Source organism: Venturia canescens, chromosome 2 (assembly GCF_019457755.1).
Source record: "Venturia canescens isolate UGA chromosome 2, ASM1945775v1, whole genome shotgun sequence".
Classification (NCBI taxonomy): Eukaryota; Metazoa; Arthropoda; class Insecta; order Hymenoptera; family Ichneumonidae; genus Venturia; species Venturia canescens.
In genome coordinates, this window is record NC_057422.1 from 34,233,500 (window position 1) to 34,259,823 (window position 26,324).

Here is a 26,324-nt window from a genome sequence, read left to right on the forward strand (position 1 = left end):
ATGGACGAGGCCAAGTTTCTTAAAAGGTGAGTTCACCAACTGATGTTCGATCTGACGTTTCAATAGTTTTCTGTGTACACCGCAAAAAATTTTGAAATTTATTTATTTTCCTGCAAACCAGGAAAGTGTGGTCGGGAAATCTCGACGTGCATCCTACGGAAAAAGCGGTTGTTGTCAATTATGACGTAGAAGCGTTTATCCTTGGTGAACTCGGTCACCGAATGCTGGGTGACAGAAAAGTAAGTTTACACAATTTCGTGAAATACAGTTTTCCGAAATTTTTATCAAACATTTCTCATGTTCCTTCTCTCAAATATTGTTAGAAATGTCAAAAAATCATCAGATTTAAAAGTCTCAATGCAGACACAAACGTGTCTCTGTTGGCCAAAGAAGTCATGGAAAAATGTTTTCTCATCCACGAATCAAAACTTAACGGGGTCGAACAATTGATTTATTATCTTCAGAAACGTAAATCGACCACCGATGGTTTGTGCTTGATTATTTAATATAACCTTTCGTCTCAAATTGTCTTCTCAAATTTATTGGTGTACCTGATCAACCGAGGCTTAACCATATCTTCAAGCCCTTAAGGACGTCTAACTGATTCGAGGAAATTCTATTTGACTACAGAGATAAACACACAAAAATGAGTTGTAAACAATAAACTGAATATTCTTCAGGGAACTCGGTGGATGGCAATGCACAACCGGAACGTCCGACATCGTCCAACACTGTGAATTCGGACAACAGTGATTATGGAACGAGCAGTAATTAGCAATGTTGAAAGTTACATAGAATTGTTGTACGAGTCTATACCGCAAAAGATCAAAGGATCAGCATTGATTCTGAGACTTGCAAGAGTTCCTGACAATCTTCTGGAACTAAGAAAAAATGGTAAATTTTTAAAAATACTTCAAAATTCCCAAAAGATTCAACGCTCATAAAATGGAAACAAGCTCATAACATTTGAATGAAAACCATTAACATATTAAACAATTTTCTTTTGTTTCTTATAGAATCTTTGTTGAGCGCTCTAGCAAGAGCCTTGAGAGAAGACTGGAAACGAAGCATTGAACTTTCTACAAACATTATTTATATTTTTTTCTGTTTTTCAACGTACAGTCAGTTCCACAATATTGTAGTGGAATATAGAGTGAGTCAAGCATTCAATTAAAGTAATAATCCGTATTACAACTTCGAATGTTCTGACGGAATTTTATTCTATTTAGATTGGATCTCTTTGCATGGAAATAATTGAGTGTGAGTTGCAACGTTACGACGAATGGAAGGATGATATGGAAAAACGTCAACGACAGTTTGAAACAACGACTGGTTTAGTTCTGTTTCCTTCAACAAACAGCGACAACAGCACAGAAAGAAAAATTAAACTGACAGACGACATTTGGAATTCAGAAGGCCCCCTGACTACGAAGCGAAACTTCAAGGAAGAATGATAAGAGTTGGCTTATTCCCGGAATTGGTGAAGCTGCTCGGCCAGAGTAAGTTTATAGCTGACTTGAATGGAAAAAATATAGGATTATTATCCAAAAAATTCTTTTTTAACGTTAGAACAGAATTTTATCTCCATACTGATTGTTGAAACAAAAAATTGTTTGTTTACTTCTCATCTTTTACCAATTAACTTTATACAGGTGAAATCAAGAACAAAACGACGATCCTTGGACTCTTGTACCACTTGAGCATGGACGACAAAGTGCAATCGATGTTTGGAAATACGGATTGCATGCCGATGGTAACAGATATGATTCTTGAGATCGAGGATCTTGCTGTAAACAACAGAAATGCTCAGCTGATGATCGATAATAATCGTTTGCAAGGATTGATTCACAAAGCGTTCAGAAATTAAGATGCCTTGATCATGAAAATGAAAAGAAATATATCCCAATACGATTCAACGAAAGAACACTTCGTGGTACGTTTACGCAATGTCCTCGTGAATAAGATTTGAGATTTACCATTGTCCCTTGAACTTTTGTAGTTGTCTTCTATTAACCATTGTTCATTTGTTTATAAGGAATTCGTGGGTGACTTTGCCATGGCATTGAATCAGTCAAGATTTTGTTTTGGAAATAGTTGGCGTCCTCGGAAACTTGGCTTTGCCGGATTTGGATTATTTTTAAATATTGCAGCGTTGCAATCTCATACCCTGGATAAGAAACAATTTTGTTCCTGGTAATTAAAAGTGACGTGACCTTGCCCTCATTCCAAGTCCGTTTTTACTTCTCGCTTTCAAAATAAAGAACCGAAGTATCATTATTTTTTCTTTTGTAGGAAAAGTACAGGATGACCTTGTTCTTGAAGTCGTTGTTCTACTTGGCACTGCAACTTGTGATGAAGATTGCGCCCGATTATTGTGCAAGGCGGATATTTAACTCTCACTCATAGAGTTATTGAAAGGTTCGAAGATTATTATTTATTCTTGATTTTCAACATGAAAAAAGTAAAGGAATTTTTGATAATAAGTTATTTTTTTTGTAATTCTTTTCTAATAGAGAGTATCGTGGAAAACATTAAATTCCAAAGTGGGCAAATCTGTTGGATTTTTCGTGTTTTGAATTTGATCTATCTTTCATTTGAATTTTGAAGAAAAGCGATAAATAAAATCTTTTCTATTAAGGAAATCTTTACATCAGTTATTTCTTGGTATGAAGACTTGGGAAAAATCGCCAAAGGCCAAGGACAGACAGGTGACGAAATACTTTCAGTACAATTTTGACGAAAAATAGATCTTTTGTCGCGGAAACCAACATTATAAGCCGACAATCATATTACAGCCCACGAGACGCATTTCTTCACTCTCTCGGGTCCCTCTTACAAAAAACATATTAGAAGATAAGGGGGAAAATCACCAACGTGGAAGAACAAATCAATGCCGAAATATTTCCAGTACAATGTTGACGAGAAATTTGTTGTTTTTCGTGGAAGCCAACGTTATAAGCCGAAAATCATATCTCGGCCCCCAACCCGCTTTCTACCATTCTCTTGGGTTCCCAATAAGCATAGCAAATTAGAGTAGAAGAAAAAAAATAGCCCAACTCCATGGACAGACCTGTGACGGAATATTCTCTGTACAATGTTGACGAGAAATTTGTTGTTATTCGTGGAAACCAACGTTATAGGCCGAAAATAATATCTCGTCCCGCAACACACTTTTCTCCATGCTCTTGGGTTCTAAATAGATGAAACATATTAGACTACAAGGAAAAAAATCGCCAAAGTCCAAAGACAGACCTGTGACGAAATATTTCCAGTATAATTTTAACGAAAAATAGATCAAGAGACTCGGTAGAGTCTCGGGACAAGTACATTGACAGCCCTGTCGTCTGCTGGCCCGAGGCTCTCGCCGAGTCTATACTTTCTCTGAATAAAACGATTCGCGGTGGTGGGGGTAAAATTGGCATGTGATTTTATTGAATTACGAAGCTCAGGAGCCATTTAGCAACTTGAAAATTGAAGTTTAAGCCAATTGAGTAATTCTCTTTCGATTCCGCCCTAAATCAGCATGATCGGTGTTGTAATTGCTGAGAAAAAACTTTGCACGGGCTCAAGATTATGCAAAAGTTACCAACACATTCAAGAATTTATGCGTCTGTATTTATAAACACCATCAAAGGCACTTTGATGCTCTCGAGTTTCTGATTCGTTGGATCTGACGACATCCATTTTTAGACGTTGTGATTGGTTGTTGAAATTAGTTGTTGATGATTGGAAATCTGACGTCAACTTCAGAACGTAGCACACGGCGCAGCACAGCTGGTAACAGCAGTCATAAATTCGACCGATATACATATATATATATATTTACGTTTTTTGCAGTTTTCCTCGTTGTTGCTGATAAGAAGTTACGGACTTGTGGCTTGGTTCATCGTGTTTTTCAGAAACGAGTTTGCTTAATGTATTTTGGTAAAAAATATGGTCCATTTTGAAATTTGCTCTGACTCGATAATTCAGGAGTCAATGGGGTTGGAGAAGAAATTTATGAGGGCGTTGATGGAATTCTTGATAATTTAGAAAATGGCGCTGAATTTGTAACCGCATAACAGACTATTCGAAAGTATTGATGATTTTTAATCGAACAAAGTAAAATTTAAGTTGGAAATAAAATATGCGCGCGCATGTTTGTTTGGCTGTATAGTACTTAAAACAACTTTAATGTATAATAAAATGATTTTTCAAAAAAACTAATTCTGCGTAAGTTGGATTTTCAATATCGCGTTATCTGGAATTTTTATTAGCCGTAATTTGATATATTTTTCTCTTTCAATGAGGCAGGGAATTTTTTAAAAAATTTCCAAGGTAGGGAAACTAAAAATCTATTTTATTAATTAAAAATTTTTCCGAATACACTGATATGTAATAATTATAATGCAGGAAATTCTATATTCACTTGTGGACAGACTTATGTCGGTCTTTCTCGTGTTACTACCTTAGACGGACTACATTTAATCAATTTCGATCCCCATTCTGTAAAAGCAGATGAGTTAGCTATAAGAGAATACAATCGTCTCAAACAGAAGTTTCGTACAGATCTTGTCCTCATAAAGTTTGCCAAATAATGGGCTCCCAAAATTCCAGATTTTGTTTGGGCTATATCCAAAAATGTTATGGAGTGTCAATCAGCGGCAAGTGAATGGAAAAATATGAGCTCCTGGTCTATTAACGGATTAACCAATACGGATGGTGTTTCGTGTTATGCTAATTCTATTATACAATGTATTTTCAATTGCAAACCTCTTAGGGAAGAATTTTTCAAAACTTCGGAGGAGAAAGAAAATCCTATACCTCTTTTACTTCGGTCTTATGTGGAAAGAAATAAATCAGTGAGTTCATGCGTTGTAAGAGAATATGTAGGAGAATCGTTTATTCAAAAAAAAACAGCACGACGTTTCTGAATTTTTCATGGGAATCTGCAAAAAATCTGATTTACTTCGAAATGCTGTAGAACATAAATTGATTATTAAAGTTCGATATGTAAAGCTTGTCAATATACGACCACAGATGAACAAGCAAATAATATACTAGTTTTGAGCTTTCCGCGTGTTAAAAAAGCTTTTACTTTACAGGAATTAATCGAACATAGTTTGTCTCAGTGGAATCCGATTGAAGGACATCAGTGCAATGCTTGTGGCGGAATGGGAACACTCTTAACAAAAACTTCGCTATCAACTGTTCAAGGCGTTTTGATTCTTCAACTTTTAATATTATTTATAGATGAAAAAACTATGAAACTTTCAAAGATTGATTTTAGTATTAAAGGTATTCCATCCGCTGTAGTTACTGTTTGCGGCGAAAAATATAAAGTCAATAGTGCTGTTTTCCATCATGATCGAACAGTATTTGAAGGGCATTATACGAACATGTTAAGATCTGGTACGTCATGGGTTTTTGCTGATGATGCTAAGGTCGAAAAAAGAAGTTGGCCGAGAAACGCCAAGAATAGTTATGTGTATTTCTTGGAACGAACAAAAAAATGAATTAACGATAATAGTTGTGTCGTAACATGTCCTGTGAATTTTTTTCAAGTTCACAGTGCACAAAAAGTAGTCAAATCAAACCGTGAAAACAGCATGAGTGCTGTAAAAAAATTGGAGACAAGTACATTTATGTTTTATGTAACCTCGACTGAGTGAAACCCGACGTGTTACTCGTGTAGTCCAAAAAATAAATGCACGATGATTTACAAAAAGTTGTTCGATCTATTCTCTGGAAACTTGCTTCAATAATGAGCAATTAATTACTAAAGGTTATAAAAAAAAACTATTTCAAACGTAATGAATAAAAAAAATGAATCTGTTAAATCTCGGTAATGTATGAAAAACATTAGGTTCAAAGGAACAAAAGGTTGTCAAATAAATGCAAAAGGGACGAGTACATCGGATGACGAATAAACAAAATTTTTAACATAATGGTATGTAAAAAAAATTACGAAACCAACTGTGTTTGAATAAAACAATTAAGAAAAGCTTTCACAAATCATGAAAAAACATTATATTAAAAAAAATAAAAATCTGGAATTATTTTGTAAAGGAAAAAAAAATTCAAATAGAACGTGAAAAATTCATTCTTACGGGAAGTATCCGGAACTTGAGAAAGTTCTAAAACTTGCTTCAAATGAGCAATTCATTACTAAAGGTTATAAAAAAACCATTTCAAACGTAATAAATAAAAAAAATGAATCTGCTAAATCCTGGTAATGTATGAAAAACGTTTGGTGTTCAAATGAACAAAACGTTGTCAAATAAATGCAAGTGACGAGTACATCGGATGACGAATGAAAAAAATTAAAAACATAATGGTATGTAAAAAAAATTATGAAACCAACTGTAAATAATTTCAACAACACAATTAAGAAAAGCTTTTACAAATCGTGAAAAAAACATTATATTTAGAAGAAATACAAATCCGTAATTATATTGTGAAGGAAAAAAAAATTCAAATAGAACGTGAGAAATTCATTCCTACGGGAAGCATCCGGAACTTGAAAAAGTTCTAGTGAATCAAAAAGTTACCAAAAAATCGCATCAAAGGTAAAAGTCATTTGTTACTCTATGGTGACAGATACTTAGAAGAAAATCGATTCTTCTCAGACTTTCAGGATCCCTTGGTATTCACAATATTCGATGTCGATTTCGTGTCGGTACAAATTATGTTTAAATATGTGCTAAAAGTACTTGTCCGGCCATCACTTTTCATTCAAATTGCTCATTCAAATAAAAATCAAACTAGACCTTAATTAATGTATTATTTTTATGGAACTAGTATTAACGCTGCCGTTACACGCCCACTTGAATTCGAATATCATCTCATATATGCTCGGCGGCAACTATTTCTTCGCAACAATTCACTCATGTTTTTATGTTGATTTTAACAAAGTGCAATTGTGTATGTGATAATAAAAAAAAAACGAGATTATACAGACGAATCCTCTCGAAAATTTCAATATAAACTGGAGAGTTAATTTGGAAGCTTGACAATTTTTATCGTCCGAAGGGTATTTTTTCATCAATACACAATAATATCTCTTGTATATTACAGAAAAATTGAATGCAATTAAGTATATGATCCATCAGATCTAAAAGAGCCCTGATTTTTATTTGAATGAGCAATTTGAATGAAAAGTGATGGGCCGGACAAGTACTTTTAGCACATATTTAAACATAATTTATTCATAGAGTAACAAATGACTTTTACCTTTGATGCGATTTTTTGGTAACTTTTTGATTCACTAGAACTTTTTCAAGTTCCGGATGCTTCCCGTAGGAATGAATTTCTCACGTTTTATTTGAATTTTTTTTTCCTTCACAATATAATTACGGATTTGTATTTCTTCTAAATATAATGTTTTTTTCACGATTTGTAAAAGCTTTTCTTAATTGTGTTGTTGAAATTATTTACAGTTGGTTTCATAATTTTTTTTACATACCATTATGTTTTTAATTTTTTTCATTCGTCATCCGATGTACTCGTCACTTGCATTTATTTGACAACGTTTTGTTCATTTGAACACCAAACGTTTTTCATACATTACCAGGATTTAGCAGATTCATTTTTTTTATTCATTACGTTTGAAATGGTTTTTTTATAACCTTTAGTAATGAATTGCTCATTTGAAGCAAGTTTTAGAACTTTCTCAAGTTCCGGATACTTCCCGTAAGAATGAATTTTTCACGTTCTATTTGAATTTTTTTTTCCTTTACAAAATAATTCCAGATTTTTATTTTTTTTAATATAATGTTTTTTCATGATTTGTGAAAGCTTTTCTTAATTGTTTTATTCAAACACAGTTGGTTTCGTAATTTTTTTTACATACCATTATGTTAAAAATTTTGTTTATTCGTCATCCGATGTACTCGTCCCTTTTGCATTTATTTGACAACCTTTTGTTCCTTTGAACCAAATGTTTTTCATACATTACCGAGATTTAACAGATTCATTTTTTTTATTCATTACGTTTGAAATAGTTTTTTTTTATAACCTTTAGTAATTAATTGCTCATTATTGAAGCAAGTTTCCAGAGAATAGATCGAACAACTTTTTGTAAATCATCGTGCATTTATTTTTTGGACTACACGAGTAACACGTCGGGTTTCACTCAGTCGAGGTTACATAAAACATAAATGTACTTGTCTCCAATTTTTTTACAGCACTCATGCTGTTTTCACGGTTTGATTTGACTACTTTTTGTGCACTGTGAACTTGAAAAAAATTCACAGGACATGTTACGACACAACTATTATCGTTAATTCATTTTTTTGTTCGTTCCAAGAAATACACATAACTATTCTTGGCGTTTCTCGGCCAACTTCTTTTTTCGACCTTAGCATCATCAGCAAAAACCCATGACGTACCAGATCTTAACATGTTCGTATAATGCCCTTCAAATACTGTTCGATCATGATGGAAAACAGCACTATTGACTTTATATTTTTCGCCGCAAACAGTAACTACAGCGGATGGAATACCTTTAATACTAAAATCAATCTTTGAAAGTTTCATAGTTTTTTCATCTATAAATAATATTAAAAGTTGAAGAATCAAAACGCCTTGAACAGTTGATAGCGAAGTTTTTGTTAAGAGTGTTCCCATTCCGCCACAAGCATTGCACTGATGTCCTTCAATCGGATTCCACTGAGACAAACTATGTTCGATTAATTCCTGTAAAGTAAAAGCTTTTTTAACACGCGGAAAGCTCAAAACTAGTATATTATTTGCTTGTTCATCTGTGGTCGTATATTGACAAGCTTTACATATCGAACTTTAATAATCAATTTATGTTCTACAGCATTTCGAAGTAAATCAGATTTTTTGCAGATTCCCATGAAAAATTCAGAAACGTCGTGCTGTTTTTTTTTGAATAAACGATTCTCCTACATATTCTCTTACAACGCATGAACTCACTGATTTATTTCTTTCCACATAAGACCGAAGTAAAAGAGGTATAGGATTTTCTTTCTCCTCCGAAGTTTTGAAAAATTCTTCCCTAAGAGGTTTGCAATTGAAAATACATTGTATAATAGAATTAGCATAACACGAAACACCATCCGTATTGGTTAATCCGTTAATAGACCAGGAGCTCATATTTTTCCATTCACTTGCCGCTGATTGACACTCCATAACATTTTTGGATATAGCCCAAACAAAATCTGGAATTTTGGGAGCCCATTATTTGGCAAACTTTATGAGGACAAGATCTGTACGAAACTTCTGTTTGAGACGATTGTATTCTCTTATAGCTAACTCATCTGCTTTTACAGAATGGGGATCGAAATTGATTAAATGTAGTCCGTCTAAGGTAGTAACACGAGAAAGACCGACATAAGTCTGTCCACAAGTGAATATAGAATTTCCTGCATTATAATTATTACATATCAGTGTATTCGGAAAAATTTTTAATTAATAAAATAGATTTTTAGTTTCCCTACCTTGGAAATTTTTTAAAAAATTCCCTGCCTCATTGAAAGAGAAAAATATATCAAATTACGGCTAATAAAAATTCCAGATAACGCGATATTGAAAATCCAACTTACGCAGAATTAGTTTTTTTGAAAAATCATTTTATTATACATTAAAGTTGTTTTAAGTACTATACAGCCAAACAAACATGCGCGCGCATATTTTATTTCCAACTTAAATTTTACTTTGTTCGATTAAAAATCATCAATACTTTCGAATAGTCTGTTATGCGGTTACAAATTCAGCGCCATTTTCTAAATTATCAAGAATTCCATCAACGCCCTCATAAATTTCTTCTCCAACCCCATTGACTCCTGAATTATCGAGTCAGAGCAAATTTCAAAATGGACCATATTTTTTACCAAAATACATTAAGCAAACTCGTTTCTGAAAAACACGATGAACCAAGCCACAAGTCCGTAACTTCTTATCAGCAACAACGAGGAAAACTGCAAAAAACGTAAATATATATATATGTATATCGGTCGAATTTATGACTGCTGTTACCAGCTGTGCTGCGCCGTGTGCTACGTTCTGAAGTTGACGTCAGATTTCCAATCATCAACAACTAATTTCAACAACCAATCACAACGTCTAAAAATGGATGTCGTCAGATCCAACGAATCAGAAACTCGAGAGCATCAAAGTGCCTTTGATGGTGTTTATAAATACAGACGCATAAATTCTTGAATGTGTTGGTAACTTTTGCATAATCTTGAGCCCGTGCAAAGTTTTTTCTCAGCAATTACAACACCGATCATGCTGATTTAGGGCGGAATCGAAAGAGAATTACTCAATTGGCTTAAACTTCAATTTTCAAGTTGCTAAATGGCTCCTGAGCTTCGTAATTCAATAAAATCACATGCCAATTTTACCCCCACCACCGCGAATCGTTTTATTCAGAGAAAGTATAGACTCGGCGAGAGCCTCGGGCCAGCAGACGACAGGGCTGTCAATGTACTTGTCCCGAGACTCTACCGAGTCTCTTGATCTATTTTTCGTTAAAATTATACTGGAAATATTTCGTCACAGGTCTGTCTTTGGACTTTGGCGATTTTTTTCCTTGTAGTCTAATATGTTTCATCTATTTAGAACCCAAGAGCATGGAGAAAAGTGTGTTGCGGGCCGAGATATTATTTTCGGCCTATAACGTTGGTTTCCACGAATAACAACAAATTTCTCGTCAACATTGTACAGAGAATATTCCGTCACAGGTCTGTCCATGGAGTTGGGCTATTTTTTTTCTTCTACTCTAATTTGCTATGCTTATTGGGAACCCAAGAGAATGGTAGAAAGCGGGTTGGGGGCCGAGATATGATTTTCGGCTTATAACGTTGGCTTCCACGAAAAACAACAAATTTCTCGTCAACATTGTACTGGAAATATTTCGGCATTGATTTGTTCTTCCACGTTGGTGATTTTCCCCCTTATCTTCTAATATGTTTTTTGTAAGAGGGACCCGAGAGAGTGAAGAAATGCGTCTCGTGGGCTGTAATATGATTGTCGGCTTATAATGTTGGTTTCCGCGACAAAAGATCTATTTTTCGTCAAAATTGTACTGAAAGTATTTCGTCACCTGTCTGTCCTTGGCCTTTGGCGATTTTTCCCAAGTCTTCATACCAAGAAATAACTGATGTAAAGATTTCCTTAATAGAAAAGATTTTATTTATCGCTTTTCTTCAAAATTCAAATGAAAGATAGATCAAATTCAAAACACGAAAAATCCAACAGATTTGCCCACTTTAAATGTCGCTTTTGCATTCTGAATCTAGAGATTTCATTTCATCCAAAACGTGCCCTCAATGAAATATATTTCCAAAGTTTGCAAGTGGCCGCAGAGGTATAATTATCCACAGTTTGATAGTTGCTGAAAAAAGTACCCGAAAACTTTTAACATTTATTATGCCAGAACTCAAAGCAGCAAAAAAACTAAGCGAACTTAATTCAACAAAGCAACAGAATTCAAAGACGTTTAAGGTACCTGCATTGGTTTTGGAGGAAAACCATTTCAGGACAATTCAGAAATTAATTTAGAAATTCGAAAACTCACAATGAGATAGAAAAAGGAAAATTGAAGTATCTAGAAAAGCGAAAGACTTTTGTGATGAATTTTCTAGATTACATGATACGGTTGGAGGAAATGATTTGAATGATTGGCACACATGCTGCAACACAGAAATATCAAAGTTTGGAAGTATTCGCTGTATATCAGTCATACAAACTTCAATACTATTTGAAAAGGAACACTTAAATACTTGCCGAACCAAGTTCCATTACATATTACCATAATCAAAGATAAGGGGTGATCCGTCGCATATATATTTATCCACAGAAATTTCAGAGTTCGCAGGTATCTGCTGCGGTTCAATGTATCTGCGCAATGAGCTTCGAAGACAGCAATTTCAAATCTATCCATAAATGAGCGACTGAAGACTTTTATAATCAATTTTTTACTTCATATAGATGTTAAATTCCATCAATAAAAAAAACTTTAAAAAAATTTTCTTTTTAAATTGTCAAAAAAATTATTTTATAAAAAAAAATACAGAACAATTCGAAAAAATTTTCACAAATCTTGAAAAATCATTATCTGTAAAAAAAAATTAATCTGTATCTATTTTTTAAAGTGTCAAAAGAATCAAATAACAAGTAAAAAATAAAAAACCGAAAAATCGCGCTTGAAATCATTTTGGAAACCAATGCCTCATTCTTCTTATTTGATTCGAACAGCTAAATCAATTGAAAAAAATTCCATCTAATTTACGTGCAGCATTAAAATTTATTATATCAATTCGAGGCCAAGTATTTTCTAATTAATTGAAAAAAGTTACCACTTGAGTTACGTGCAGCACTAAAATTTATGATATCAATCGAAGGACAAGTAATTTATGAGTAACTCCAAATTTCAACATTATGGAATTGTTCTAAGAAGCTTTTAAATCCAAAAAAATCACATGCAAGCTAGTCATTTCTTACTCTATGGTGGCAAAGACTTATAAGAAAATCGATTCTTTTCAGACTTTCAGGAGCTTCTGATATTATTCACAATATTCGACGTCGATTGGATCGATACAAATTATGTTTAAATATGAGTTAAAAGTACTTGTCCGGCCCATCACTATTCATTCAAATAAAAATCAATCATAAAAAAACGAAATTGTACGGCAGAATCCGGTTAAAAATTTATTGACATGCGATTTATTATTAGTTTAATGTTCTTAATAAAAGTATAGGTTAGTTATTATACCGAATGAAATTCGTTCGCTGGAAAAAGTGAGAAGTAAAAATTGCCGTCATTCCAATACCAACTGGGGAGTTACTTTTGGAAGCTTGAACATATTTAATGTGCAAAATGTTTTTTATTTATCGATGCACAATAACATCCCTTGTATAGTACAGGACAATTCGTTTCCATTCTTATTCAATTAGTGCAATTAAGGGAATATTACTTGCAGATAACTCTCTAAATTCGCTCTGCATAAATATTTGTGCTCGATGAGTTCTAGAGAAGCCCTGATTTTTATTTGAATAAACAATTTTAATGGAAAGTGACGGGCCGGACAAGTACTTTTAACTCATAATTAAACATAATTTGTATCGATCCAATCGACGTCGAATATTGTGAATAATATCAGAAGCTCCTGAAAGTCTGAAAAGAATCGATTTTCTTATAAGTCTTTGCCACCATAGAGTAAGAAATGACTAGCTTGCATGTAATTTTTTTGGATTTAAAAGCTTCTTAGAACAATTCCATAATGTTGAAATTTGGAGTTACTCATAAATTACTTGTCCTTCGATTGATATCATAAATTTTAGTGCTGCACGTAACTCAAGTGGTAACTTTTTTCAATTAATTAGAAAATACTTGGCCTCGAATTGATATAATAAATTTTAATGCTGCACGTAAATTAGATGGAATTTTTTTCAATTGATTTAGCTGTTCGAATCAAATAAGAAGAATGAGGCATTGGTTTCCAAAATGATTTCAAGCGCGATTTTTCGGTTTTTTATTTTTTACTTGTTATTTGATTCTTTTGACACTTAAAAAAATAGATACAGATTAATTTTTTTTTACAGATAATGATTTTTCAAGATTTGTGAAAATTTTTTCGAATTGTTCTGTATTTTTTTTTATAAAATAATTTTTTTGACAATTTAAAAAGAAAATTTTTTTAAAGTTTTTTTTATTGATGGAATTATCAGCAAACGAGGGACCATCAATGTACTTGTCCCAACCTTTTTTTTCCTAGGGGAAGTTTATGGTTTGATATCACGTCTTTTTTCTCAAAAGTTCCTTATTTATGTTCAGTTGACTATAGGATTTTAGTTTTAATTTCTATGAATTATTCATGATTTTCGTCGTATAATGTTGGTTTTCACGAAAAAAGACCTATTTTTCGTCCAAATTGTACTGGACATATTTCGTCACAGGTCTGTCCTCGGACTTTGGCGATTTTTTTCCTTGTACTCTAATATATTTTGTTAATGGGGAACCAAAGAGCACGGTCGAAAGCGGGTTGGAGGCCGGGATATGATTTTCAGCTTATAACGTTGGTTTCCACGAAAAAAGACCTATTTTTCGTAAAAATTGTACTGGAAATTTTTCGTCACAGGTCTATTCTTGAACTTTGGCGATTTTTTCTCTTGTACGCTAGTTTATTTTGTCAATGGGGAACACAAGAGCACGGTCGAAAGCGGGTTGGAGGCCGGGATACGGTTTTCGGCTTATAACGTTGGGTTCCACTAAAAAAGACTTATTTGTCGTAAAAATTGGACTGGAAATATTTCGTCACAGGTTTGTTCTTGGCCTTTGGGGATTTTTTTCCTTGTACCCTAATATGTTTTGTCAATTAGGAACCAAAGAGCACGATGGAAAGCGGGTTGGAGGTCGAGATATAATTTTCGGCTTATAACGTTGGTTTCTATGAAAAAAGACCTATTTTTCATCCAAATTGTACTGAAAATATTTCGTCACAGGTCTCTCCTTGGACTTTGGCGATTTTTTTCCTTGTACACTAATATGTTTTGTCAATTAGGAACCAAAGAGCACGGTGAAAAGCAGGTTATAGGTCGTGATATGATTTTCGGCTTATAACGTTGGTTTCTACGAAATAAGACCTAAATTTCGTCAAAATTGTACTGGAAATATTTCGATAGAGGTTTGTTCTTGGACTTTGGTGATTTTTCTCCTTGTCTTCTAATATGTTTTGTCCATTGGAAACTCAAGAGCATGCAGCAATGCTTGTTGCGGGCTGAGATATGATTTTCGGCTTATAACGTTAGTGAAAAGAAAGGAAAAGAGGAAAGATAGATCAAATTCAAGACACAACGAATCCAACAGAATTGGCCATTTTTAAATGTCGTTTTTGCATTCTGAATCTAGACATTTTCGTGTCATCCAAAACATGCCCTCGATGAAATATATTTCCAAAGTTTGCAAGTGGCCGCGGAGATCCAATTATCTACAGTTTGATAGTTGCAGAAAAAAGGCACCCGGAAACATTTAAAACGCTATAGCTCCGGTAAAGAGTCTCTGGCAGCAACTCGTCATGTCATGTTGTTATAAATGTACTTGTCTCAGAGTCGCTGCCGCGACTCTAGATATGTCAGAATTCAAAGAAGTAAAAAAAACTGAGCGTACTTAGACGATTAAGGTACCTGCATTGGTTGTGGAGGAAAACATTTCATTTCAGGATAATTTAGAAATAAATTTAGAAATTAAGAAATTTAGCATGGAATTTAGAAAAAGGAAAATTAAGTTAAATAGTAAAGCTGAAAACTATTGTGATGAATTTTTGAAATTACATGTTACGGTTGGAGTAAAAAATTAAAATGATTGGCACACATGCTGCGACACAAAAATATCAAAGTTTGAAGTTATTCGCTCTATACCGCAGTAATACAAACTTCAATACTATTTGAAAAGAAACACTTTAAAACTTGCTGAACAAAGTTCCATTCCATATTACTATAATCAAAGATAGGGGATGATACTAGCACACATACTTATCCACAGAAATTTCAAAGTTCGCAGGTATCTGCGCAATTAGTTTGGAACACAACAATTTCAAATCCATCCATAAATGAGCAACTAAAGACTTTTCCAATGAATTTTTCACTTCATATTTATGTTACGGTGAGAGTCAAAAAGTAAAATGAATGGCACAGTATATAAATTTTATAGTTTGCAGATTTTTGCTGTATGTCAGTGATCCAAATATATAGTATTATAGTGAAAGGGTGTTAGAAGTCATGATGTTACATTAAAATGACATAGCGCCCATAACATTCAGAAATTCTCTAGGTTTCCATGATGCAGTTTGCAGAATAGGAATACTCAACATACACGTTATTTCATAAGTATTGTTGTCAAAATTTGTGTTTGCCTACCGCATTTCGAAGATTTAACTTTTCATATTATCAGCAAAAAAAGCATCCAAAGACTTTTTGGAACAAGTTTCATAATTTATTACTCGACAGGCCAGGTGGAAAAAGTATAACTACACTTATATCAACACCAGAAACTGTTTTGAGAATCTAATATAGAAAATGTGCGAATAATGATCATAGTCGGAAACCACTTGAATCAGGTTACCACAATCAGCATAAAGAAATGGTAGAAAATTAAAGGACACATATTAGGCAACCAATTAATAGTATGTATCTATCCGCTGCAAACTGATGGAGTCAAAACAAGGATCGGAAAGAGCAGAGCCAGACTCAATAGGAAGCAAAATATGGGAATATTCAAAAATAATGATGACACAAAAAATAAATTAGAAAACATTTATTCGATAGGAGTTTCTCATATTATATATACTAACAGTTCCGTGTGTTCTTGTTTTATATCAACCATAATATTTGAGATCACAAAAAGAAAATTTGACGTTATAGGTTGACGAACATTTTTTCTTACAACTTCCAGACCTATTTTTGATAAACTGATTTGCCTTATTTATATTATTCACTAACTATGCGAACGTTTGTTACATATGTCCCGCACTTCGTAACGTCAAACCCCGGCCGGTTCGTTGTTACCACACAGCTATCAAAGGGAATTCGTATATATAACCTACATAATTACACATGATATATAATGACGCAACTGACGATATATTTACACTGAACAATATTCCGCGCAATCTGGTTTAATTGAAAGATTATCTCAGTTGACACTTATTTCCAATCGAATGAAATAATGAAATCTTGAAAAGTTTCGTTGACATATGCATCGCGCATTTTTTAGATTTTTTATTTGCACACATAGATCACAGTCTACATTTACGCGGCCGCTTTTATACCGGTTTAGTATACCACAAGTTTTAACTAAATAAATATTAACCACTTTTCACTAACCATGTTCATTTATTAATTAGAGTCCGCACACAACAGCACTTTGGGGATCATAACCTCACCTGTCAAAATGACGTTCAGTATGAAAACAAGTCTCGGGTGGTTTCGGAGGTGCGTATCGATGTATTGATATCATATAACCTATTTACAATGATATAAATGATAAACTTATTTTCAGTCAAACGAATTAATGAAATCTTAAAAAGATTCGTCGACATGCACCGCGTATTTTTTTATTTTATTCTTTTTTACACACGTCGGATCACAGACTACATTAACGCGACTGCTTTTATACCGGTTTCGTTTAGCATTCCACAGGTTTTAGTACTATGCACTTCGTTAGATGACCAAAGTTTTCTTTATTTATCCCACACGTATTCCATAATGTCAAAACTCCGTTTGTTTATACGATGATCGAAAACTGACACATGGTTTATATATATATATATATATAATCATCGACTAATTCGTAGCGTTAAACTTGGATACTGACTTACCTTGAGAAACACTTGAATCAATGGTTGTGTCTTGGCAAGAGCAACACGAAAAATGACCAAGCAGTTTGGACGGAATTCTCACAGCGAAAATCCAGAAATATTTTTTTTTTTAACTGAAATAGAATACAATTAATCACATAATGATGACTTCGTTTCTCATTCAATTTGATAGAAAACTACAAAAAAATGCATATAAATATACCTGAATCGAAATTTCATTCTCTGTAGTATCGCACCTTCCAGAACTGAAAAGTTCTAACATATTCCCAACGAGTCTGACCCAAGAATCTCATTCCCAGTATCCACTCATTTGAAGCCCTTGGCTCAAGGAATACCTCCATAACAATCACTTGAGATCACGAAATCTGGACAATCAAGACTTTGAGCCATATATTTTCATGGAACGCTTGAGTCTGTAAAACCGTGTTGACCAACCAAACTGAGGTCATGGAAAAATCACACCGTGTCCATTTGAATCAAAAGAGTTTTATCAGGAAACACCGCTTCCACTGTAATAAAAAAAAATTTTTATTGCAATTTCATCTTCATCTATACTATTAAACTGAACGAGTTTATAGGGCTTGTGGTTTATATTCTGATTGAGGATCAAATTTTGATACCTTTATCTCAGATTTGCTGGTCCGTAACAAGTTCTGACACTTTAGGAACCTGTACGCTTGGACCATTGCGACAATCTTCAAAACCAAAAATGAAAAGGAACAGCAACAGACCGCTTCCACATTTCATTAGCACTGGAGATAAAAGATTCTGTAATCAGAAAATTACTATTATATTGAAAAATTATTCTACTTACTCAAAAGCATTGTCACCGGAGCCTGCAAGTATACTCACCCGCACTTGATCTTTCTTCATTTTCTTTGCAGATCAACGTTGATCCAAACCTCAAGAAATCTCTATCCGAAAGGAACCAAAATTTTATCTCGGTCTTCTGACTGGCAGTCTTCTAGTATGAAACTTTAACGCTGTTGATTGCAATTTCATCTTCATCTCTACTATTAACTTGTGGTTTAAATTCTGATTGAGGATCAAATTTTGATATCTTTATCTCAGACAACAAAATTTTTGCTGGTCCGTAACAAATTCTGACACTTTAGGAACCCGTGGACTTGGACCATTGCGACAGTCTTCACAACCAAAAATGAAAAGGAACAGCAACAGACCGCTTCCACATTTCATTAGCACTGGAGATAAAAGATTCTGTAATCAGAAAATTACTATTATATTGAAAAATTATTATAAAAGCATTGTCACCGGAGCCTGCAAGTATACTCACCCGCACTCTATCTTTCTTCATTTTCTTTGCGAATCCAAGAATTTTTGTTGATCCAAAAATTCAGAATACGGACCAACTCAAGAAATCTCTATCCGGAAGGAACCAAAATTTTATTTCGGTCTTCTGACTGGCAGTCTTCTGCGTATGAAACTTTAACTGTTGAAAACACAATCTTGGATTTCGACCTCTATTTCGCTTTTTTTCATCTTTACTTTTTTCACCATTTTCACTAAACATTGTCCTGCTTTTAAATAGTCGGTGAATAGTCGGTGAAAACTGTTACATTCGGGATCTTTCTTTTACATCACGGAAATATATAGATATATACTTGTACTACAGAGAACTGTCAAACGCGATCTTTATAACCTCATTCATTTAACAACACACCATACGTCATATCACGAAATATATATAAGTATATACTTGTATTATGGCACCAGAAAAAAAATATATAGGTATATAAAATGTATTATGGCACCAGATTTGTCACTAAAAAAAAACAAATAAACATCAAAAATGTGTGCGAAAATCCGACCCATTTTTTGATGCTATTAAAAAATAAATAATTAATATCTCTTCAACGCGTTAAGCTACAGAGTTCGAAGAGGTCGCGATCGAAAGAAAAAAAAAATAAAAAATACGTTAACTTATAATATTCTCTGGAATACTATAGTTAATTAATTATTAAAGAAACAAATTTTGAAAATTTTCGAAAACAATTGGAAACGCTATCGCTCCGGTAAAGAGTCTCTGGCAGCAACTCGTCATGTCATGTTGTTGTTATAAATGTACTTGTCTCAGAGTCGCTGCCGCGACTCTAGATTCCGGCAATGGTTTTTCCTTACACGATTATGAAACAAAAAAGTAAACGTAAAACTTGAAATGAACGTACCTTATGTGAAGTAAAGTGAAGATGAAGTGAAAAAGTACAACAATGAGTGAAAGTAAAAAGTTCAGTTGAAAAAGTAAAGTCGAATAAACAGAAAAACCAATAAACTATTATAAAGGAGGTAAGACGTGACAGAATAAAAACGGGAAGTCCCTGCTGCATTCTGACCTTGCTGACATTTGTTACCGACCGATGGTAACTTCCTCGAATTTATCAGATTCATGGATGATACAAGTTCTAGTTTGACCTGATTTTAGCTTGTTCATAAATAGGAAAAGACAATAATAATTGTTTATCCATTGGTTGAATCATTCGACTACGACATCTTTCCAAAGTTGGCCCTCCTATTGCGACTTTTTCGATTTTTCAACGCAAACTATGATGGAACATACGTTCTAACAGAAATATTTTTAATCGTCAAACGTTTTCGCGTCTATTGGACTCGATTTGGGGTTAATGTTTATAAAATTTTCAATTTTTATTCTTAACGTTAATGTAATCAAACAAACACTTCTGTTGACCCTGGCGGATCACAGCGACCGAAGCCTCGGTCTTTTTGGACGTCTAATATGCCGAAAAAAAGACCCAATTGGGTCGTTTTGGAATCAGCAACGTAAACCGGAAATGTCAATTTGAGAGTGAAAAGCGACCGAATTTTGGTCGTTTCGACCAATATTCTTTCGTTTTCTCACATGATTTGAAACCAAGATTTGAGTCATTGCGACCCAAATTTGCATTGCTGTCAATGAATCCCCCTTCCGAAAACAAATTATTTGGGTGTTTGTGACCGGTTTTTCGGTTATTTCATAGGGGTAGTAAAAGACCAATATTTGGTCTTTACGACCAAGATTATGGCAGTTAGCCGCTGCGGGCAGTTGAATGAGAAAGATCAATACTTGGGTTTTTGAGACTTAATTTATGGAAATTTATTGTGGAAGGATTTGGATAGAAAAGACCAATATTTAGGTCTTGACGACCGAGATTATGGCCGTTTTATTCTGGAAGGATTTGGATAGAAAAGACCAATATTTGGGTCTTGACGACCGAGATTATGGCCGTTTTATTGTGGAAGGATTTGGATAGAAAAGACCAATATTTGGGTCTTGACAACCGAGATTATGGCCGTTTGTCACTAGAGGAGCTGAATGAAAAAGATCAATACTTGGAATTTTGAGACCAAGGTTATGGTCGTTTATTGCTGAAAAAAGTAGGATAGAAAATACCAATATTTGGATCTCCACGACGAAGTTTGTGATCATTTACTGCTGAAGAAAGTTGGATAGAAAATACCAATATTTCGGTTTGAACGACCAAATTTGTGGTCATTTATTGCTAGAGAAAGTTGGATGAAAAAACCAATATTTGAATTTTTTTGACTACGAATTTGGTCGCTTTTGGCAAGCAAAAAATGCTTTACATTTAACCTATGTATAACCCCAAATGTTCTTTTCGAGCAGCAATTCCATATGTTTGAATTATTAACGCAAATTATGCCTCGATGTTTTCCATGTTGGTGAATAAAAATGAAAACTCAAAAACTTTCAACAAGTGAATGAGTCTAATCAAGAGACTCGGTAGAGTCTCGGGACAAGTACATTGAAAGCTCTGTCGTCTGCTGGCCCGAGGCTCTTGCCGAGACTATTTTTTCTCTGATAAAACGATTCGACGTGGTGGGGGTAAAATTCGCATGATTTTCTTTAATTACGAAGCTCATGAGTTATGTACGGCTTTGAAAATTGAACTTTCAGCTAATTAGGAAGTTCTCTATCGAATATGAGCCCAAAATCAGCATGAGCGGTGGCGTAATTGCTGAGAAAAAATTTTGCACAGGGTCAACATTATGCAAAAAGTACCAACACAATCACATTTTTGACGTGTATGTATTGAGACGATCCAGGCGGGTCGATAAAATAGTTATCGGACGTACCGATAAAGTAGAGCGCGGTGCGACAATCAATCAATCGAGGCGCCAGCGCCTGGGCTCGCGTATCGACCCACCTCGCATCGATCACACACGTTAACTATCCCGTTAAAATCTACTTAAATAAATTCAATCGTCTGACATGAAAACAACTGAAACTTAAGAAAGAATGAAGGAAAAATTAGGAAGGTGGAAATCTCACAGTAAAAGCACTTACAAATTGAAGAAATTTTACAATATCAAACAACTCGGGTAAATTCAAATTTAAATGTACTTCGCGCGCTTCAGGCAACAAGCGCACATTCGCCAATCAAGAGATCCGACCAATGCGAAACTGTCAAGAACAACGAATTAAGAAATCATTCACTGATAATTGGCGCAACGAAGTGTCGCGTTTGCGCGTCGCTGAAACTCCGAAAAAAGGCATGGATCCGAGCCAATCAACCAATAGCAAAGAACATACGACACAAAATTTAACCAATCGGGAAATTTAAGAAGGTTTGAGATGAACTTGATTGGTGAATGGGCGTAATTGTCGCAATGCGACAAAATTATTATGATAGTTGGTCGTTGTTTCGCGTGAGTATAAAGAGCCCATGGAAACTGGTCTCAGGAGCCAGTCTAGTCCTCATCACGCTAGACCCGCTTTCACTAGCCGATCTCGAGACTCGCAACTCGGATCCGCATTACGCAAACTCGCCGACTCTGGCCTAGGAAACCAGAGCCCGCTTTACGCAAAAAAGAGAAATATCGCTCAGGAAGCACCCTTAATCATATACCACCGACTCATGCTGACAGGGTGGGCCCCATTCGATTTCGTTTGGGTTCAGGATTGTCAGTGTGGGGCACCGATCTAGTCAGGAGGGCGGGGATGGTTCGATTTCGTTCCGTCTGAAGATTTCTGGCTAGATTACCTATTCCTTGTCTGCCAAGAGGGAGGTGATCGTTCGGCTTCGTTCGATCAAAAGATTCTTGGTGGATTCCTCTCACTCATGCCAGGAGGGCGGGGACAGTTCGATTTCGTTCTGTCTGAAGATTCCTGGGTGGGTTCTAATCCTAAAAATATCTTTTTGGCTTCCTGAGTGCAAGTAGAGTCCATTTAAAATTATTGAACAAACAATTTTTTTTTACGAATTTAAATTAAATTGCGAAAAACTAAATTTCATTTGCGAAACACCTAATCATTTGCGAAAACACTAAATTTCATTTGCGAAACACTTAATCATTTGCGAAAATACTAAATTGCATTTGTGAAACACTTAATCATTCGCGAAACACTTAATCATTTGCGAAAACACTAAAATTTGTTTGCGAAAACACTAAAATTCATTTTGCGAAACATCACATTTTATTTGCGAACAATAAGTCATTGTGCGAAACACTGAATTATCTTGCGAAATATAAATTATTGTTCAAGTCACTATGCGGAAGACTGAAAAACTCTGATATTCATTTGCGAAGCCCTATTGCGACACATCTGATAATGGGCAGACTTAGAATCATTTGCGGTCAAAGAAATCAATAGAAAATTATTTTGCGAATCTAAGAACTATTTTAGAGATCATTTAGAATCTGTTGGCGAGACGTTAATTGTCTAGAGCACCGAATTGAGTCTATGACGAACCTTGTGCGAATTAAATTGTTTTGCGACATTTGAACCAAAAGTAGTTGCGATCTAGAGATCAGTTCTTTCTTTTTGTTGAAATTATCATACGAGACGAACTAGAAGTCAGTTCTTTCTTTTTTGTCAAATTATTATGCGAGTCAGAAACTAATCACGAACCGTCCATTTGGAAAGTTGCTGAGATTTTGTACTTAAAAAATCACCAAACACAACAAAAATTGAATAAAAGCTTTATTTTGTTTATTTCCACATTACTTTGATTTAACTCTTGTTTTTCTTTCATACCTGCTCCTTTTATTCATAAGAAGCTCGAATTCACGCGTAACGGGGTGTTCTGTCACCATCGTACCGTTACAGTATATAACACCATCAAAGGCCTCATGTCCTCGCGGCTAACTTCACGACGGTGTCGCAGACTTACTCCACGTGAGAGCACCGTCGCCGCGCCGCTATATATATACCGAACCGCGGAAAATTTGACAGCTCGAGTGTTGTTTCACGTCACTTGAAATTGTGAAACATTTAAATTTGTGAAACATTGAAATTGTTTGTGAAAGTGAACGGGAAAAAGTGATTTATTCTGATGCAGCTAGTTGGGATGTTATAGTAAGTATGCCTTTAGGTTTAAATTTATGGTCTGGATTTTACATAACCTCAAATGTCTCACTTTTTATTCTCGAGCTTGATTTATATTTATTTTCTATCGTATAATTAAAGACAAACATATCGTATAAATAATTGGTCTGGATTCTACTTAACCTCATATATCTCATTTTTATTCTCGAGCTTGATTTATCTATCGTATAATTGAAGATAAACATAATAAAGAGAAATCATGAATCATAATTTTATTTCTACTTCGTAGAGTTCATCATAAAATACATTATCTTATCGATTCATCGCAGTTGTTGACACTGTTCTGGAACTTGGCCCATTATTCAGATGAGGTGCCTATGGAAATGGTGGATCAAGCGTTGAATGATCATGTCAAAATTCTTTACTATTCGTGCTCTCAGGAACGAGACGCTCAGAAAACCGTTTGGCTTGATAAGTGCGTCGAAGAATCCAAAACTGGGGACACGTCGGCTTTGTCAGCGCTAAAGCAGATTCGCGAAATCTGTTACCTTTACGAGCCCAACCCGAATATTGGTAATAATCAACGTAGTCATCATGTATATTATAGGTGAGTTGAAACGAATCATCGCTAATCAGTGTCTAGGCTATGATTAAAAAATACTGATTTTATACGCTTATAAAAGTGTAGAAAGTTTCCTGAGCTTTAGCACACTCAATTTAAAGAAAGAGAATTTTCTAAAGTGATTTCAGGACATTCCCTTTCAATAGTTTGCGCTAAAAAAATGATCAAAAACCTCAACTATGTCTAAAAATCGGGTAAACAGATCCTAGCTTTCAGGGTTGTAACAAGATTTTGACTGTTGCCAAATTTTTGATACGTAGACTCACTAAAATTCGAGTTTTTCTATCATCTCGCACTCTAAATTGCTTCTGATAAGCTGGTTTTGCATGACGATGACAGTTGTTATTGTCGAGCTCATGACCAATTGAATTTTTGACAGGATGGACAATTGTGGCTCTGTGCGGAGCAAGCGAAGCAAATATGGCTATGTTTAGCCGAACATTGTGGCTCTGTGCGGAGCAAGCAAAGCAAATATGGCTATGTTTAGCCGAACATTGTGGCTCTGTGTGGAGCAAGCGAAGCAAATATCTCTATGTATAGCGGAACAAGCGGTCTTCGTATCGGATCATGAGGCTTGCTTCAGGTGGTTTTCAAAGTTGATGGGAGAAGAGCTGGATTTGGATCCTGTGATAAACAAAGATTTCTTTGAGAACAATATACTACATTGCGATCTCACTTTATTGACGGAAAGTGGTATCAAGTGTTTCGAGAGATTTTTTAAAGCTGTCAACTTCAAAGAAAGCAAGCTCAAGCTCAAGAGTTCCTGATGGATGACGTTGATTTGTTTGGTACAGATTACCTTTGGAGAGTGAGTACTTAAAAATACCCCAAAAATCTTTTTTTTCGCCAATCTAATTATATTTTGCTTAAATACAACTAATAAATAAATATTCATTAGGTTGTGACAAACAGTCCTGAGGAAATGCCAGTCGAGATATGGAATTTCTTAAAGAAGTGAATACCAACTTAGGACCACATTTGCAATCGTCCGTGCTCGATTTTCACGAGACTTTTATAGCCGAATGTATGGATTGTTTGAAGGCACACTACAACATCGTTTCCGTACTGAACACCGAATACAATCAAGAAAAAGTGGAGGAAAAAGATGTCCAAATGGCGAATACAATACGTTCGGAAGCTCTAAAAATGTGTCGTGGCATGAAAATCCTACAGGAATATATAAACGAGTGCGACAACGGATTTCTTGGAAAACGTAGAGTTCTACCTCTTCACAGGTTAATGATGATTAAATAAACATTGAAAATATTGCCACTCGTATGACCAAAAAATGGAGAATAAAGCAAAATATCAAATGATACGGTTTTTTTTTACAGTTCTATCGATTGTTCACTAATTTACTTCGTTTATTTCACTTTACAGAGCCGCACGTGGCAAAAATTTGTCTCTTATTATACGTTTTTTATACGTTTTGCAACTCCCGCACGGACCGTTGAAGATATCGACATTTTTACGCATAGCAATGATACATTGGGCTCTTTAAGGCGTCAGATCCTGCGTCGTATCAAAGTGGGCGGTACGAACGTTAAGCTCGATTTGCTAATCAACGGTGAATCACTCGAACAGCCGGATGATAGGAAACTCTTGTCTCAAATACCGTTGAGAGATAAAATAAGTGATATCAAGGAAATGCTGCTTTGAGGTTTTAAGCTTTGGCAATCTTGTAATGAATGCTGCATTGAGAATTGAACAATATTTTGGATTGATCGTTATTTGATGCTTGCACCAAGGAAAAAAAATCATTCAGAAGTACACGAATTCCGGCACATTGCCAAATATGAGAAAATTATCCATTTTTGATCATTCAATTGATAATCTTGTAGTCATTCCGAATAATAGTAATTTCACGAATCTGATAAAATGCAACATTGCCAGATTTCCGTAAAAAAAATTATTATTCTGATTTATTCGATTCTGATTTATAAATTTCCAACAATTAATTCAGTAACGGTTTTTATATTATGGTATCAATCATTTACTGGTTTATAAATAAGAAACAAGTCTTTTGATTATCTTTTCTCATAAAACACTATAGAAATAATATACGATAAGCCGT

The 26,324-nt window shown here is 34.6% G+C and overlaps 1 pseudogene; it reads left to right on the forward strand.

The window, feature by feature from the left end:
- On the forward strand, positions 1-24,684 carry LOC122406355 (kinesin-associated protein 3-like; annotated as a pseudogene).
- Positions 24,685-26,324: the final 1,640 nt, after the last annotated feature.